We start from the raw sequence: 20086 nt of genomic DNA, 5'->3' as shown, positions 1-20086 counted from the left end.
AGAAATGATGAACAGGATGCTTTTAGAGTAGATCTGGAAAGATTTATATGAAGTAATGCAGAATGAAGTGAGAAGAACCAGGAGAACACTATACATAATAACATCAATCTTGTATGATGATCAACTGAATAACTTAGATGTTTTTAGCAATCTAATGATCCAAGACAAATCTACTAAATACATTTGTATTTGTTAGAATGAGACAAGGTCCATGAAATTTAAAAACAGAATGGAGCACAAAAATAGCTAAAAGACTCAATGTACAGCTTGCCATTTGCAAATATGAAAGATATTTTGAATCATGATTTCTTCCTGATCCCATTAGATCAGAGAGATGGTTCCATGATTTAGGAGAAATTTTATCAATCAACGAAACATCCAGTTTCCAGCTTATTCCTCTGATCTTAAATGAGATACAAAAATAAACTACCAAAATCTTTAATGTTTTCTTTTGTATTCATAAATATCCCTTTCTGACTTACAAAAGTAACAATTACTTTTTCAGAAAATGAAGAAACCAATTATCTTCTACCACCTAATATAAGCCATGAACCAACTGAGTAAAACTGTATTATATAGAACATTTCACACAAAAATAGTGCCGTTTCCTTATATAATATGTGTTTCTTTGTTCAATCAACAAATATTTATTAAGGACCTATTAGATATTTAAAACATGTCAGATTATTTTAGAAAAAGATGTCCAAACCATTCTCCTCCTATAATTTATAATCTTACTGGAAAGATATGAAAAGTTAAGTAATAATATGCAGATTAAGTGATAGATAGCTAGGGGATTTAATGAATTGAGGGCTGAACTTTGAATCAAGAAGCTCTCAGTTTAACTCCTACAGCAGATGCTTAGTAATTGAATCCTGGGCAAGTCAATAGCTTCTCAGCCTCAGTTTCCTCATCTGCAAAATGATGATAAATAATAATAGGAAATAGGGTTTTATGAAGATAACATGAGATAAAATACATAAATTGCTTGGCAAACTTTATCATGATATATAAATGTTAGTTACAATAAGTAACAAACTTCTATTAAACACCTACTCTATATTAGACCCTTTGCTAAATCCAGGGAATAAAAAGAAAGGCAAGTGTTAGTCTCTACCCTCAAAGAGGTCAATATCTAATAGGGGAAGAAACATATAAGAAGAAAAGTGGGAGGAAAATGATGTAGTTCTGTAGTCAGTTTGATCCCAGACAATTCTAAAGAACTTATGAAAAATGTTACCTACTACTGGAGAAAGAACTAATGGAATCTGAGTGCAGATAAAAGCATACTTTTAAAAATTATATTTTTCCTTTTTTTTTGGTTTGAGTTTTCTTTCACAACTAACTAACATAGAAGTAAGATTGGAAAGGTAGTTTGAACTAGATTGTGTAGGACATTAAATGCCAAGTTACAGATTTTGTATTTTATTCTATAGGCAACTGGCAATCTCTGAAGGTTATGAGAAGGAAAGTGACATGATCAAAATGTGATCAAGATGAATTAGAAGCAGAAAAGAGAGACCTGGCAATATGGTGATCCATTAGAAATTATTACCATAATTCAGACAAGAGGAGATGGAAGTCTGAACCTAGGTAGGGAATGTAAAGGATATGGGAAATATGAAGACAGATCCAAAGGATTTGAGAACTGATTGGATAAAGGAAAGGAAAGACTGAAGGATGGCTCTCAGATTACAAATCAGGGTTGTTGGAAGGTAAAGATGCCCTCTGGAGAAATAGAGCTACTTAAAGGAGGCACCAGTTTAGTGGGAAATATAATTAGTTCTATTTTGGATATGTTGAATTTGAGATACCTACAAGACATCTGAGTGGAGATGTTCAGCAGACAATTGGTCATACATTATTGAAATTCAGGGGAAAGATTAAGGCTGCATAGATTTGAGAGTCATTCTCAAATTATAAGAGTACTATTGAATCTATGGGAGTAAATGAGATGAGTCAAGACTGAGCCTTAGGATATAAATAATAATTTGGGAGAGGAAACTGAGAATGTGGTCATATAGGTAAAAGAAGTATAAGGAGACAATTGTCATAAAAATCAAGGAAGAAGAAATTATCCAGGAAGAAAGGAATCAAAAGCTGCCAGTGTTCAGAATGATGAGGAAGATTTGGAACATCATCAGGAGCTTTTGAGAGAACTTTTTCAGTAGAGTGGTATTAATGGAAGTCAAATTGCAGGCAGTTGAGAAATAAGAGGCTAATGGGGAAGTGGAGACAGCAAGTAAGATGGGGTTGCTTATTTTTCTAGAAGTCTAATTGTTAACAATAAAACTATATTGAGAGGAAGTTTTAGAGAATGGCAGGATCAAGAGAAGGGCTTTTAATGATAGGAAGAGCTGGTCATCTTTGTAAAGCATTATGGAACAAGAGATTTGAGAATCAGAAAAGCTACAGGGCAAATTCATGAAAGAAAGAGGAGATAGAGTGAAGAAAAAAAGAGATTACACTTGACAATAGGGATCATGTCTTGTCTAGAGGCTGCAGCAAGAGAGGAAAGAATGGTGGATAATAGAACATAAATTTCTTGAGGGCAGAAAATGTTTCATTTTTGTTTTTGTATACAGAATGCCTAGCAGAATGCCTTTCATAGTAGGTGCTTAAATGTGGGTTGATTCGCAACAAGTATTTAGTAGACATCTGCTATAGGGGCAGGGAATTAAAAAAAAAACCCAGCAAAATGAAAACCAGCCCCTGCCCTCAAGCACATTTAACACCTCTTTAATGTTTTGTGGTTATTTCTTCTGGGAGGCTTATTAGAATTTGGTTCCCCATATTTAGTTATTTAAACCCCCCAGAGGTGGGGCTTATTTGTCAATTTAGCCAATGAAACATTGTCCTTTAATTTTGTCAAAGAAAGGGGCTCCCACTTTGATTTTTTTAGTTAGCTTAACACCTCATTAACACCTTGTGATTACATTATGGACTTTCTGAACTGGGGGGTTGGTCCTAAATCAACTCCCTTGTATTTATAGTCTACCAATTATGAGAACAGAGAAGGCAATTTCAGAGTTCAGAATCATAGATGTAGCACGCTTAGGGAGTTATGGTAATAATTTAAAGATATTACCATCTCTGTGGGTGGCTGAGGTGAGAAAGTCCTTGAGATTGAGAACTGGGATGCTATATCAAGTAGAATATTGATGGCCCCACATATTAGGGAAAGGGTTGATACACAAACCCTGAACTAAGGACTGAACTAAGAACTTCTTAAGAATGAGGATGGGTGGGGAGGAAGAAGGGAAAGTAACTTGGAGACTGATACTCTAAAAACATAAGGCTAATAGTTGTCTGATAGACATGGATGGAGTTAACCTCAAAGTATGATAAGGATAGTGGCAGAAGTAGATCTGAAATGAGCAGTGAGAAATCAGAATACCCACTCTTTCCTTTGGCTTAGTGTGTCAGAGGAAGGATGGAACACTGTCTAGTGTTTTGATTTTAGAGAGGATGACTATGCATTTTGGAGGGTATCATATCTTTTGAAGTCGGTCAAGTTTTTGTATGTGAAAGAAGTTGAAAAAGTGTGAGAGAAAGAGATCTTGAATGAAGGAAAGTTTGTCGATTATAGGGTTAAATAGGAAACAGTAGAGGAAGACAGGAAATTGGGAGGATTGAGGCTCAGTCAGTTGAAGTTGAGGGGACTGATAAATATGTATTCATATCATATCATATCATATCACATCACATTATATCATATAACACAGCATAGCATATATCTCACATCATATTTTATTGTATTGTTATATTGTATAATCACATGCACATATATTCATATATATGCACATATGTATACACATAGACATGTGCACACACAGATACTATTATTAATAGATAAATACATTAAAAAAAGAAAAATTGACAAATTAGCATCAATTAGAAGATAATTGATCAATTTTTTTGTTTGTTTTATGTCTTTACCTAATAAAATATAAGAGTCTTTGTTGAATAAGAAAGTTATAAAATTAAATTTGGGCAGGTAATTGGTAAACTTAGTTTAGCTTACGCTTAAGAAAGGTTGAGATGCCAAGTAGCCTTTGTCAGTTCTTCATATACAATTCTACTCGTATGCTAAAGCAATACAGTGAATTTTAGCATACAATCTAGAGGTTCAAAAGCCCCAGCTTGTCTATTTTAGTCTATCCTTCCACTAGTCAAGGGAAACATCACTTCCAGAGCCCTCTTGAGTTATGCCTACTCCAGTTTTAAATTCAACAGAATAAGTCCTTAATCTAATAGCAATCACAGACAGATTGGCCCTGAGAATCCATCTCAGTTTTCCATTACCTCACTTTATCCTGTTCCTTCTAGCTTGAGTAGTTTTCCTGGCCTGGATATTTGTAGCTTTCAAAAGCAGCTGATCCTTGCCATCAAGGAAGGATGATCATTTCAGACCAATCATGAATCACTTGCTTCAATACAAATGTATGTGTTTGGAGGAGGGAGTGTGTTTTGTTTTTTGTAAATATTTGCTTCTGGGTCTTCTTACTAAAGTCCTATTCAGAAGCTTCATCAGAGTGGAGAGGTGACCTTGGTAACTATGTCAGGAGAACCCAAACTTTGCTGGGTCATATTAAGTTGGAAGGGTTTTTTGAATGAGGTTCAACAATAGATCCCATTTTTCTGATCCTCCTTTAGAGAGTCTCATTACCAGAAAGTTGTCTAACTGGTGAAAAATAGGTTTGGTCATAGAAATTCATGTTGATCCACAACTAGCTAATGGTGTCATGGAGCAGCAGTCTTGGTTTGTGGAAGTATTATTCACACCAAACAAAATAATGAAACTTTGAAAGGGGAGCAAATCGAAATGTTGAAATCCTATGATCCATGCAAATCATTTTTCTCCTGCTAGTCTTCCTTAATGTAACTTAAATTTTTTAAAATAATATTCCATTTTTCTCAATTACATGTTAAAACAATTTTTAACACTTACTTTTTTGAAGTTTTGAGCTTCAAATTCTATTTCTCCTTTCTTCCTCTCCCCACTTCCTGAGATGGTAAGCAATCTGTTATAGGGTATATATGTGCAATCATATAAAACATTTCCATATTAGTCATTTTGCATAAGAAGACTTGAACAGAAAGAAAATGAAAGGAAGGAAGGAAAAAAAAGAAAATGAAAAATAATAGTTTTTCAATTTAGCATTAGTTCCTTGATGCTGAGTGAAATGAGCAGAGCCAGGAGAACATTGTTCATGTTAACAGCAACATTGTGAGATGATCAACTATGATGGACATAGTTTCTTTCAGCAGTTCAGTGATCAAGGACAATTCTGAAAGACCTGTTATGGAAAATGCCATCCACATCCAGGAGAAAACACAAGCTATAGAGTCTGAATGCAGAGCAAAGTCTGTCATGTTCCCTTTTTAAAACTTCTTCTATGGTTTTCCTTTTTTTCTCATGGTTGTTTTCCCCCTTAGTTCTAATTCCTCTTTCACAGTATGATGAAAATGGAAATATGTCAGACATGATTGTACATGTACAACCTCTATCAGATTGTTCCCTTTTGTGGGAAAGGGGGAGCTAAGGGAGGATGGTTGAAAATGTGGAACTCAAAAGCTTGCAAAAGGATGTTGAAAACAATTTTTTGAATGTAATTGGAAAAAAGAAAAGAAAAAAAAATCCATTCTTTCTCTGTAGGTGGATCTGTCTATGACTCTTTAAACTCCATAGATTACAAAATCTGGAGCTGGGAAGAAATTTAGAGATCATCTGGTCCAAATCCCACATTCTACAGATAGCAAACTGAGACCCAGAGAAGAGAAGTAACAGGTCTGAACAAAGCTGAGATTTAGAATTCAGTCTTTTTGATTCAAAAGGTGAATGTACTTTTCCCACCTAGGATACTTAAATTTGGATAATTAATCTGCAAATCAATCCTGGATATTTTCCAAGTGCCCAGCCTAGTGTTGGTTCCTGTGAACTAACTGGGGGATGGAAATGGGGGAGTAGACTGGATGCAGCTCTGATGACTCTGAAAAGCTGGTTTTTGAATTTTAAGTGTGATCATTTGCACTTGAAAAATTGTCAATTGCTACAAATCAAGACTTGATTTATTACTTTATTAATTTTCTAGACTTAGTACTATGTTAATAATGTAGATTTGATTTAAAAGAAGTATGCATAACTTTTTTTTGACCCTTACTGTTAAACATTTACCAGCACATCCCTATATTGATTTATTCACCTTGCTTGAGCTTAGCAGGAGAGCCCTGGAAGGCTGAGGGAATGAAGGCATCATCAGATTGGAGGCCTGTTAATTGTCATTGAATATCAACAACAACAACAACAACAACAACAACAATAATAATAATAACATATTTATATAGTAATTTAAAATCTGCCAAGTGTATTCTACCCATTATTTCATTTGAAACTCATACTACTTGAGGGTAGCTAGTTGGCACAGTGGATAGAGCACCAGCTCTGGAGTCAAGAGGACCTGAGTTCAAATCCAGCCTCAGACACTTAATACTTATCTGTGTGACCTTGGGCAAATCACTTAACTCCATTGCCTTGCTCCTCCCCCAAAAGGAAAATCAAACTCATAATATCCCCACCCAATGTGAGCAAACTACTGAAGAAGCTATGTCTCTGCCCTCAAGCAATATACAATCTAGCCTAGTAACATATGATGAAAGTGAAAAGATTGTTAGATTGTGATATTGCCTATAGGAGGAATAAGAGTTCAGCTGAGATAATAACAAGCTCTAGTATCAGGGAAGACTTGGTGGAGAAGATGGGAGCAAAAAAAGGTCTGGCTTCTCATTTAGGGCACCTCCTGTTCAACCACTGGTAAAAGGGTTATGAGTTCTGAGCAACGGGAAGATGGGGTTCCTGTTAGTGGCCTTCTGTTCTGGTCTTGCAATCATGAAAGGTGTCAGAGATCTGACAGGAAAGACCACTGTGGTCAAAGCTCCAATTCCCAGATGCTTGCATGAATTGGGTCAGTCAACAAATGCCCATAAGACTGGACACTTTGCTTTGTCTTTCCTGTCTCTAAATTGGGTGCCCTGCTTAGGTTTCCCTCTTGAAGCTGTCAGCATTATTGAACAGTAGAGGAGTTTAAGTACTAAATAATATTCTATTAGGACTTTGTATTAGAGAAAGCTGTTTATGTGGATAGAGTAAGTGGGAATCTATATAGTGGAGTGGGTAAGTGGGTAAACCAACCAATTCCAATCATCTGTCATCCAGAAATTCTTCAATTAGAGATTCATTCCTTTGGTCTAAGTAGTGCTATAGTGTGAAGGTGTGTGTGTTTGTGTGTGTGTGTGTGTGTGTGTGTGTGTGTGTGTGTGTGTGTGTGTGCATCTTTGAGATGGTAATCATTTTGATAACAATTTGATAACAATAAAGTAACTTAACAATAAAATTATTTTCTCTAAATTTTGAAATTAGATGTTAAGGCAATAAAAATAAGAGGGTTCAAGTCTTAAAGCTCATTAAGAAGGTTTGGTGATGCTTTGGAGCCTGGGGAACTGCGGGGAAATGAGGTTGCTGGATTCCCTGGAGGAGGAAAGGAGTAACAGGCACCAAAGGCAAAGTTTGCCTCCTTCACAATTTGACCCATTTGAACTTCATAATTGAATTTCTTTGTGTTGGATTGGTCATTCTTAGACATTGAAGTCTTTATACCTAAAGGATCCATTCCTTCAAGTTGAACAACTGTTTTACTCCACAGTAAGTCTCTGGTTCGGGGCACAGTCCCTGTTGTCACCCTCAAAGTGTAAAAACAACAAGCACAGCCAGGGTTTTGGTTTGTCCAATCTGTCTACAAAGGTTTGGTGTTTTTTCAAACAATAAAAAGACCTTGAGAGTTGGGAGCAAGTCAAAGAAACCAAAATAAATAAATAAAACCAAATCCCCCCAATGTTTAGCTATTATCTCAGTTGCAGATATTGATATTGGCAGCCTTTTCTGTATTTGTGGATGGAGGATTGATGCAATTCCTGCCAAGAGAAAAACTGATTTGCCCACGTGCAAGTCCAGCCTGCTGGTCTGTCCTTGGAGACAAAATAAGGAAACTACTACCCCTTTGATCTAAAAGTTATTTTTATCTGCCGCTGAGCAGTGCTTATGGTACATTATGCATTTTGTATAAAAAGGGGGCTGTCAGCAGACAGCAATAACCATTAACCTTGGCAAACCCATTTAAATGGGACAGCTATTGTTGCTTCCTCCAATCAGGAAGGATTTGAGGCTTAGGTCATTTGCTTATGGTGGCAGAGGGATGCTAATGTCATGACTCCCATGCAAGGCAGTTAGACAATACCTTGAAGGAGTCCAAGTTTGTCTTCTCTGCACGTATTCTCTCCTAGTGATACTTCTGTCATAGTCATTCATTAAACAAGACAACACAAAAACAAAAGAAAAATAAAACAACTTTTCTTATGTCCATTTTACATTTAGGCAACATAAAGCAGTATAAAACATAAGCCGTTCTCAAGGACTGGCTGTTCACTCAGTTGACTGCCTCTAATCATCTAGGGCTTCCCACTATGGTCTTCCTCCAGAACTCTCCTCTTAGCTTCTCTTCTGTTCTTGTGCTTGGTAGCCCTCCTTTCCCTCTTTTCTCCTACATGGATATTTGATTTTTGACCCTGGGAAGTTTTGCAGAAATATTGCATGAAGTGTTGTCTTCTGCCTTCAGGACAAAAGGGTTGACTACATTCAGTGGAAAGTGCCTGCTGAAATTTAGCATGTAAATTAAACCTAGGATAGATGTGGGTTGTTGCCTGGGTGGAAATTCCTTTAATAAAGGTTCTCTCAAATAGGATAGTGGCCAGATTGGAACAGATTCTGTGGACTCTGTCTCTAAGCCACAACACTTATCTTGAGGAATCTACCATCTAAGGGATTCCCCTTTTTCCTACTGGGTGGAAATTTTTTTTCCAAAATTTTCCAAAGAAACTTTCATCTTCTAGGAGCATTGGTTGATAGGTTTAGGTGTTATCCTTGTTTTCAGAGAGGACCAATATGACAACCCTATTGTAGAGTCAAGTTACAGTATAGCCAACTGTAGCTGATCAGACCAACATAAGCTGGGAGTATGCTACCACACATTGGGCACAAATAATCAATGTGATCATGGGGGTGGATTCTCTGAATTTGTGCACTTCTCATTTATTTATTTTGAGCTTTTTTGCTCATAGAGCTAAGCACATTCTCTGATGAGGGCACACCATGCTGGGCACTCCTGTTTCTCCTATGTCACACAATTCCAAAGTTCTCAAAAGAGACCTTAAGAGTATCTTTGTACCATTTTTAATGGCCATCATGTGATTGCACAACCTGTTTAAGTTCTCCATGAAAAAGTCTTTTTTGGCAAGGGTACATTAGAACAATGTTACCAACCCATTGAAGTTTTCCTCTCTAAAGAAGAATTTGAATGCTTGGCAGTTCCATTTCATAAAGGATGGTACCTTATCTTGCTGGGTGATCTTCAGAATCTGCCCAAGACAATTCACATGAAAGTGATTCAGTTGGCATGGTGCTGGTAGACTGTTCTAGAAATGTAGTCACTAGTTCAATCCCAAATCATTGAGTCCATTAATCAACCAAGGAATTGACATGCTCTAAGGGCCCATTATATCATTAGCCATGCACTGGCTGTGGAATATGCAAGCAAAATGGGAGACATGGTCCCTGCATTCCAGGAATTGATTGTTCCCTATTGGGTCAATTTTGTTAGGTTTGCCTCCCTCACAGTATGAGATAGGATAATAATCAAATTTGATATTGTGTATTCAGAAAGGGAACAAACATTAATTTGTTTCCAGGCACTGTACTAAGCACTTTACAACAATCTTAGGCGATAGGTGTGATTATTATCACTTTAATTTTCCAATTGAGGAAACTGAGACAGATAGAAGTTAACTACAGTTAGTAAATGACTGACGCTCAGTTTGAACTCAAGTCTTTAGACCTCCATACCCAACACTCTATGCAATGCACTACTTAGCTTCCTTGCATTGGAGAGAATATTGTATAGCTCACAATTCACTCCATAGGAGTTATAGGAAAGGAAAAGTATCTTGGAGTAGTCAGATATGTAGGTCAAGGGACCTTGAAGGATGGACAGGATTTAGACAGGTGAAGGTAGGACATCCCAGATTAATAGAATTGCAGTTTGGATGTTTGGGAAGGAGTTAGAAAAGAAGTTCTAATCAGAAAATGTTGACCAGGCTGCCTGTATCATTATGCCTTTTTGTTCACAAAATTGCTCATATCTATTTTTTATGCTTCTTGCAAGCTTGGGGACTAGAGGTTGGGGCTTGAAAATGGCCCCAGGCTTAGGAAGTTTCTCATAATGGTCAATGATGACTCTGAGTTGTAGAAGTCATCAAAGAACATTCAAGCTCAAAGGTAACATTGGGCTGCAGTGAGTATGTGTAAAAATAAAGAAATGTTGTAAAATTTATCCAGCTTTTGTGGGGTTTCATATTTTACCAGTTTTGTTCCTTTACGAGCTTTTTTCCAGATTTAAATAAAGTGTGTTTATAGCTACCCCATCTTAAATATACGAGCAGTTCTTGAGGTTCTTTTTTGGCATCATGGTCTCAAGATTATCTTCAAGAATTTTCTATGTCTCTTTTCCTTCTAGTCACTTCCTTATCCAGTTCAATATCCTCATATTGCCCATTATAATTCTTGTGAAAATGATTTTGATTTTGCTATGGGTTTGGCAGAACTCCCATTTCTAGGAGATGAGTCAACAAAGAGAATCATGAACCAAAGTCTTACCCAGTTGCCTCTGAATTTGTTCTCTAACATAACCCTTTTCTTGGAGCTGTCTGGACCTCCCTAAAGCAGTCAACTGATCTTAGGATTGCTTTTATGCACCAATATCTTGTATTCACATTCTATCCATTCCAAAACTCCCTTCTCTCAAATTGTACTTTGTGTTCCCCTTCTTCTGACTTTAAATATTATTCTGTAATCCTATACTGATGGACACTCTTGTATTTAGGTATTCTGATGTGTTTATCCCTGTTCCTGTCTATATAAAATATGCATTTCTTTTATCCATTTCACATGATCATATAATGATTTTCAGGATAATTTTATTATAGAATTTAAAAGGAATTGTAAGGTATATAAACTACAAATAGATTTGTAGATTCATGTAGAATTATCTTTTTAAAAAATTTGCTTTATGGAAATGCTTGTTTTATTCCATAAATTAAAAACAAGATAATTTTTTTAAAAAAAAAGAATAAAAAAGATGCATTTTTTAAACTCCTCACTCCTCTGATTTTCTTTATACTAAGTCTGGCATCTACTTAGATACATCCTCCATGCGCAGTGTCCCATATTCCAAAATGATTCTTCTTCCATTTTCTCAGTCAAAGCATTAATTTTGTCTGTCTAGCTTTTACTCAGTTATTCTGATAAACTAACATGAACCAAGTATTAGTTATTGTTAATGACTTTGCCAAGGTTTTAAATTTTAATAGTAGTTCCTAGAAATATTAAACTGGAACTAGAGGAATCAGCATGATAGCAGACTGATATAAAGAGCAGGTAATTATTTTGAATGGGAAATAGGGGAGGAGCTTATTTTAGACATCAAATTATACAACATAATGACTAACTACTCTGCTTTTGTATAAGGTAGAAAAAAAGTTGTATGTGTTTGCCACTTGTATTAATCAATCAAAATTTATGGTCAAATATTATTCTCATTGCAATTATTCCTGTAGTAGATAGAGTGGGGGATAGAGAAGTATAAAACATGCTCTTGCCTTCAGGGAACTTACAGTTTAGTTGGAAAGAGACAAAACTCAAACATGCAACAGAATATTGAACAATATAATCCAGAAGAACTCTCATTTACTTCAATGCTTCTAGCATCTATGATATTACTGTAGGCATCTCTAGACAGAATCTAGCTTTCAAATTATGTAGCTCTAACAAAAGGGCTTTTTTAATTCAGAGAAGGTAACAGTCAATGTGGGAATAGTCAAGAGATGCTTAATGAATAGAAGTGGGGATGGAACTTGATCTTGAAGAATGAGTAGATTTAGTTAGGTGGATATGGGGTTGGGCATTTCAAGTGGGAAACTGATGTAAGAAAGTGTGTTGAGTTTTTTGGGAACCAAAGAGTTTATTTTCTTCAAGGAACATTTATTAAATACTTATTGTATGCAGATCAATGGACTAGGCACTGGAAGGGCATAGAAAATTTATATAAGATGTAGTTTTAAGGCTTACAGTCTATGAGGTGGTTCAGACATCCTTAGATATCCATAATTCGCAATAATATTTAATGTATACCTGGTAGAGTTGAAAAATTGATATGCTAAGTAGAGAGATTGATATTGTGATAGGGCCACTATAGGACAGTGTCTGACATTCAGCAAGTGCTTAATAATTATATATCGATTGAGTGATCCTATTGACAGGTATATCTCAGGCTACATGGAGGAGGTGAACAGTTATAGAAGAAGCCCTTATAATGTCTAGTATGGCACAGGTGTTCAATAAAAATTGCTGATTGGATGATTAAAACAGAGAAAATGCATGAACAGTAAGATACAGGAAGGCCACCTGCTTCCACACTTGCACTCAATCTTGTCTTCTCATAAATATGATTGATGAATGTGGGAACAGGTTGGTAAAGAATTAAAGAGTCCAAGGCCTTAAAACAAATATTGGAAGACATCAGAGAATCATGAGATTTCAGTTTCCTTTTTCTTCCCCAAAAGGAAGAACCTCTGCTTGAAGGGGATGACAGAAACCAGAAACAGACTAACAATGAAACTCTGAGACCCACCCAAGGGCTGAAGCCTTTGAGTTCTGAAAAGCTAGGGTAATTGCTTGCCAGTTCAGAATGTTCCTTTATTGAGCAAGCAATTAGCTAACAGAAGAGTTATGTAGCTCCTGTCATGTAATTACGTTTTCCTGGAGATAATTTGGAAATGATATGTGAATGTGTTCAAAAGCATCTTCCGTGCAAGCTGGGTTATCATTTTGAAGGCAGATGGGTCCTTTGATTTCTTATGGACAACACCATCCCTGTATGAAATTGTGAAGGGCATTAAAGTTTGTTTTCATAAAACCCCAGATTCCACTTTCAAGGGCTTTTTCTTTCCTTAGTGACATATCAGATAATAGGAAATGAAAGGGGGAAAACATAGTGAAAGATGAAACAAAAGTTTAGAGCGTGGGTGACTGGGAACATAGTTTCTACTGTCAGAGAGAGAAGAATTCCTGTATATTTCCTATAGCCTCAAAATAGTAGATATATAATAAATATTTACTGGCTTGATAGCTAAAGCAGGAAAATGCTTCAGCGCATCTCCCAATGTGTATATGCTTTTTACTTCACCTGAATCCTTCACCTTGCTTTTATAGTATTCATTCATAGAAAATTTTAATAACTGCAGATGGCTTATAGTGTTGCAGCCATAAGGGTGGGAAGATAATTTTTCTGAATAGGTAGCAAAACTTAAAATTAAAGGGGATGGATTCAAGTATCACCTAAAAGATAAGGGTAAGGTGAAATTTGAACTCAGAGCTTCCTGACTTCGAGTCTAGTATTCTATTCATCCTTAAGCATTTAGACTATATACCTATTTTCCTAACCTATGATCATTCAAACCCCTTGGCCTCTCAGACAATGCATTTAACTTCTTTACTTTGTTGGATCAGAATTTATTTTGTCTCTTTTCTTGGCTGCCTGACATCTGAGGACTCAAATTCTGTTTTGTTTCCTGATGCTTGACTGCTCAGACTCTGTTCTTGATTGTCTAATATCTGACCACTTGTACATGTACCTGGTTTCTGAAACATTGGCTACTCAGCTTGAGAGCTTAGTTTGTTGATGTTAGAATTGTTTGCCTGTATATTGAGGTTTGGCCCCACAATTTGATTTCCTGTTTCCTCCTCAACATACTGGTCAGGCTTTGTCTTCTGACTCTTCTGGTTTCTGACTTCTTGACTTGAGCTGTATTGTGTTGGCCAACTGTAAATTCCTGCTAGACAACTTCAACTGAGCCCTTATTCCTTGGCAATCTTTTTTATGCATTTTTTGGGTCTCTTCCCTACAGCAGCTGTTCCACATCTTCTCCTCTCTTCCCCAGTCCTCTCTACTTTCCTGCCTTCACTCTGCAAGTGATCTAAAATCACTTTCTACCACCACTCTCAGCACATAAATTTTTCTGAGATGATTCAGACCATCTGTCAAGAACACCCTGTGATTGAATGTGGCACCAATAGGGTAGCCTCCAAACAGAAGAGATTTCTCCAAAAAATGGACCTCAGAGATACTGGCTTTTCCCAAACCTCTTCTCAGTCTATAAAGCATACTTAGAGTCTGTCCAAATATGTAACTAATCTATTAGCGTATGGGGGAATTAGTGGGTATAAGCTATGTATATATATATATATATATATATATATATTTGAAATAAATCACAAGACACAGTCTTAATTTAATCTATTAGCTTGGCATAGGTTTACATCAGTAAGCAGGAGCTCCTTATTTTCATTCCCCTTTAAAGGAGTAAGCTCCATTTCTAACACAGTCACAGGAATAATATCATAGAGATCATTCAATCCTTTCATTTGATAGATGAGGAAACTGAAGCAGAATGTGGTTAGGAGATCTGGCATGGGTCATACTAGTAAGTGACAATGGTAGGATTTAAACTTAATCTTTTTGACTCCAACTCTATTATTCTATCCTCTAATCTTTCATATTAGTCAGTCTAATGTCTGCGCTGAGGTCCACATTGAGCTATCCTTTTCAGAAACTTAGATACTTGGAGAAGACTGTTAGAAATTGAGTCAATTGTTGGGTTCCAGGCCCATCCAACTTGACCTCAAATTAAAATTGATATTCTGGCATCTTCTGGAAACTTAAAAATACTTGTTCCTATACTTATTTTTATAGTATTCCTTCCTTCCTTCCTTCCTTCCTTCCTTCCTTCCTTCCTTCCTTCCTTCCCTCTTTCCCCTTTCTTTTTCTCTATTTTTGTTTGCTTGTTTTTCTTTTTCTTTCTGTTTCTCTTTCTAGTCTCTTGCCTTTATTTTTCAGCTTTCAGGAGGGGCAGCTAGGTGGCTCAGTGGGTAGGGTCAGGTCAGGAGGACCTGAGTTCAAATCCACCCTCAGACACTTGACACTTAATAGCTGTATGATCCTGGGCAAGCCACTTTAACCCTGTTTGCCTTCATCCAGGGCCATCTCATGTTGTCCTCATTCATATCTATCCACTGGACTCAGATGACTCTGAAGGAAAGAGTGACTTAGCACAATACCCTCTCACTCAAATCTAATTCACATACTTGTTATGGAATTACCTCCCTGATGTCATGGACTTCTTTTAGAAGAAAGAACAAACATAATCATTAGGTATTATAGCTCTTTTATTTTAAATTCATTATCTATTTATTTATTTAATTTTTTTTTATTTAGGCAATGGGTTTAAAGTGACTTGTCCAGGGTCACACACCTAGGCAATTATTAAATGTCTGAGGTCATAGTTGAACTCATCCACTGTACCACTTAACTGTCCTTCCCATTATTTATTTTTAATATTTATGTTGAAAATTTTGAATTTTGAATTCTTTCCCTGCCTTTTCTTCCCTTACCCATTGAGAGGATTTCCTTAGTTTTTCTAACAATCTCAACAGAAAAGTTGAACATTCCTATTTTCAAACTCATATTAACTGTCAATTCAGTTCTTGATCCTATACTTTCCTGCCTCAGAATCATGCAATTTCCAAATTGTTAGGGACTTTAACAGTCATCTGTTTTTACTCATACCATTCCATCCCTTCAACAATTTTCAAACCGCTGATTGAAACATGACAGAATTTATTCAATACTTTATTCTTTGTAAAACACAATACATAATTTATCTCATTTAAGGCTTAGATTCAACCTTTTGTGGTAAATGCTATTATTCCCATTATACAGATGGAGAAACTGAGAATGAGAGAGATTAAATAATTTGACCAAGGTTTCGGAGTCATTAAGTGTATGATTTAGAGGTAGTTATTTCCTCAATTCAGCACTTGATCCAACACCACTTTGTGGCTCTTCATGAAGGTGAACCCCCCTTTTCTCCAAGGGTTATTATTCCTTCAATTATCTTTTCTCTTTTCTTGTAATTTCTATTTATTCCTCTCTACTAGCTATTTCTTCACTGTCTAGAAACTAGTTTATATCACTTCTTATACTTTCTATCTCAGCTCCTTTCCTTCTTCTATGACTGTTCAAATGTGCATTACCAACATCTCATCTTCCTCTTTCAGGTTCCTCACTGTCTGGCTACCTGGGATTGAATTTACAACCAGACTCCAAATTTTTCTGTTTCCTATCGGAAATTGATAGTCAAATTCCAACCTGAAAATGGTAGAATTTTTCTGATAGATATTTTTAAGCCTCTCCTATTCCCTTACCCTGTATTTTCTTAACTTGGAGTTGTTAGCGTTCTTCATCAACTTTCTGTTGGTAAGAATCAAGACAGTATGGTATCATAGGGGAAACAAAATGATGAGAGAGCATCTAGAAGGAAAGGGTAGTCCACAGTGTCAGGTGCTCAGGAATTAAAAAAGTGAGGATTGAAAAAAAGCCATGTGACTCTCATTTTATTGAGTCTCAGATTTTCTTCATAACAGATCTGTATTAACTGGAAACACCTTTCTCAGTATTGCTTTCTGATGGTGTTTTTTAGCCATCTAAGCAAAATTGTTAGTAACTCATGTATACTCATCCTGCCAGGCTATGTTGAGAGATTTACATTTGTCAAAGTCAATCCATCTATTCTGGGGGCTGGTTGGCTCAAAACCAAGGTATTCTGGATTAGTCAAGATGGCACCTGCTTGCTGATATTTGGAGCCTCCTCTTAGAGCTATGCTTTGCCCCTCTGCAATTATGTTGAATAATTTGGGGATGGATTTTTCACTTGTTAAGATCTCTGATGAAATGAAATAGGAAAAAAATACATGAAAATAGCCTTGGGAAGAAAGCATTTCAGGAAGTTATTATGAGTTCCATCTAGGTGTGATATAGTGAAAAGATAGCAGGACTTGTCAAGAAACACTGAGGTTCCTGACCCAGTTAGTCACCAAATATTTATTAAGTGCATACTAGACACTGTGCTAAGTAAAAGACTGCCCTTGCCCTCAAGGAATTTTTAATCTAGTGGAGGAGACAACAAAGTAAACAAATATGTATAAGCAAGCTATATACAGAATAAACAGGAAGTAATTAAAAGAGGGAAAGAAGTGGGATTAAAAGGGGTTGAGAAAGGATTTCTACAGATGATTAGATTTTAATTGGGATTTCAAGGAAGTCAGGGAAGTCGGCAGGTAGAAAGGAGGGAGAGGATAGTCATAGGAGACAGCAGTCAGAGAAAATGAAGTGTCTTATTTGTGGGACAACAAGACCAGTGTCACTGAATCAAATAGTACATGGTAGAGAAGAAGGTATAAAAAAGAATAAAATAAGTGGGAGAGGACTAGGTTCTGAAGGTTTTGAATGTCAGAGAATTTTGTATCTGGTGCTAGAGGTGATAGAAAGCCATTGAAATTTACTATATTATACATTAAAAAAATCAATTTGGTGTTTGAATAGAGGATAGATTTGAATGGGCAAAGACCTGAGGCAGGCAGACCATCATGCTATTGAAACAGTCCAAGTGTGAATTGAAGAAGGCTTATACTAGAGTGGTAGCAGTGTCAGGAGAGTATGGGGTAAAAATCAATGTGCCTTGGCAAGAGATTAGACTTGAGGGGTGAGAGATAGTGAAGAGTCAAGGATGATATCCAGTTTGTGAGCCTAAGAAATGGAAGAATGGGGAACAGAAATAGGAAAGTTAGGAAAGGAATATGGTTTAAGAGGAAATATAATGGATTCTGTTTTGATCATGCTTAGTTTATGATGTCTACTGGATATCCAGTTGAGATATCTGAAGGGTAGTAGAAGATGTGAGCAGAGAGGTTTGGGGCAGGTAGATTTGAGAATCATCAACATGGAGATTGTAATTGAATCCATAAAAACTGATAGGATCACACAATTGGATACAGTAGAGAGAGAAGAGAAGAACCCTGAGGAACATCTATATTTTGAGGACATGATCTGAAAGAGGATCCAGTAAAGGAGACTGAGAAGGAGTGGTCAGATAAGGAGGAGAACTAGGAGAGAGAGAGAGAAAGAGAGAGAAAGAGAGAGAGAACCTAGAAAGAAGAGAATATAAAAGAAGAGAGGGTGGTCAACAATGTGAAAGACTGAAACAGGCCAAGAATAATGAAATTTGAGAAAAATTCATTGGATTTGGCAGTTAAGAGATCACTGGTAACTTTGGATAGAGAAGCTTTAGTGGAATGATGTTGGAAGACAGATTAAAAGGGGTTAAGAAGAGAATGATAGGAGAGAAATTGAAGGGACTTTACAAAATGCAAAAGAGACATATAATATCAGGGTTGGAAAGAACTCAATATATATATATAAATATATCTGTATATATATGTATAATATTTAAATATTTATGTATATATTTAAACCACAAGTTATTGTTAAGACAAAAAGGGCTAAATAACAATTTATTTCAAATTTTTCTCTTCTTCCCCTTCATTCAGTACATGGAAAAAGACACAGACTTGAAATAAATGCAGGATATGAATTTTTTCATTTAAACAAAGGAACACAGGCATGGAAGATGGGCACTGTGTAATGACAAATGTTTATTAACAGACCCTCAGTGGAAAATGTAGGTATAATACTCTTTTTTTAAGGTTTTCTACAAGGCAAATGGGGTGAAGTGGCTTGCCCAAGGCCACACAGATAGATAATTGTTAAGTGTCTGTTCCTGGATTTGAACTCAGGAACTCCTGACTCCAGGGCTGGTTCTCTATGCACTGTGCCACCTAGCTGTCCCCATAATACTCTTTTAAGTTTAATTTGTATCATTAAAATTTCTCCATCTCTCAATTGCTATCTTAATCCTAGAACATTGACAGAATGAGACATAGTGAGGGGCTAATCCTCACATATAGAGTTGTAATCCCCTTGTGAGACTTGAAGGGATGCAGAATAGACATCTTTAGCCTTTTCTTCCCTTACCACCTTCTCCAGGGGAGACTTTAATACTTGCCAAGTCTGGAAACAGGAAGTTGGGCAGATGGTTTGGCCATCCTGTTCTCAGAGAGAATGAGTACCTGGCTAGAAATTATATCTTTTTGCTCCCTTAGACATTATTTTTATCCTTTAAGCAACTCAGAATCTGGGAGTTGTAAGAGAGCTGAGGAGTCTTCAAGTTCACTCAGTACCTGAATAAGTTTGTTCTCTTCAGCAGGTGCAGGGAACCTCCAGTCAGTGGACTATATAAGGCCTCTGAAATCATCTGATCTGGTGCTGCCATGGCAACCATAGGTGGAACTCAAAATTCAATAAATCTTGGAGCTTTTAAGGGTAAACCAATTAAATGTTTGACCAAATATAGCAGGCTAACTTTTAAGTTGATAATTTTGTATGATCAGCAAATGATGTTATTAAAAATTCAAATGGCCCTTGGCAGGGAAAAGGTTTCCCATCCCAGCTCTACAGCATGTTGATAAGTGTCTACCCAGATTTTGCTTGAAGACCTCCAGAGAAAAGAAAACCATTATATCCCTAAATTGTCCAAGTCCTTTTGAAAAACTCTAATTGTTAGTCAGGTCAAGTTTAGTAAATAAAAGTTGAGTGAATAAAATCATTTATTAAGTATTAATAAGTATATTATTACATGCTAATATAGATTCAAGGGGAGCTTCATGGAGCTTACATCCTTATAGGGAAAATAAAAAAGATAAGGAGGGCACATGTTGAAGAAGGAATTTCAGAAGGTCAGAAAATGAGTCAATGAAGCAATTAGTTTTTTTATACTTCTTGGTCTCAGTACTCCTGAAGACCTTCTCTGCCAAAGACTTAGTTCCATCTGCCACCCAGGAGTCTTATGTGGCCCTCAAAGTCCATTCATGCAGCATTATTATATTTTATTATTATTCTTATTGGTAATATGGGTTCTATTGTAGTAATAACTAAATTAAATTCCAAACTTGACAAGTTTTTGTGGG

At 36.3% G+C, this 20086-nt stretch overlaps 1 long non-coding RNA gene across 1 annotated transcript in view; it reads left to right on the top strand.

Annotated features, from left to right (window-relative positions):
• Window positions 1-19530, top strand: part of LOC141521798 (uncharacterized) — a 47287-nt gene extending 27757 nt beyond the window's left edge. Inside the window, exons 2-3 of the long non-coding RNA XR_012478061.1 lie at window positions 18611-18741; window positions 19324-19530. This is a non-coding gene — a long non-coding RNA (uncharacterized LOC141521798). The remainder of the gene's footprint in view (window positions 1-18610; window positions 18742-19323) is intronic.
• The last annotated feature ends 556 nt before the right edge of the window (window positions 19531-20086 follow it).

The sequence above is a fragment of the Macrotis lagotis genome, chromosome 1, assembly GCF_037893015.1.
Source record: "Macrotis lagotis isolate mMagLag1 chromosome 1, bilby.v1.9.chrom.fasta, whole genome shotgun sequence".
In the NCBI taxonomy this organism is placed as follows: Eukaryota; Metazoa; Chordata; class Mammalia; order Peramelemorphia; family Peramelidae; genus Macrotis; species Macrotis lagotis.
This window is presented reverse-complemented; position numbering and strand designations above follow the sequence as displayed.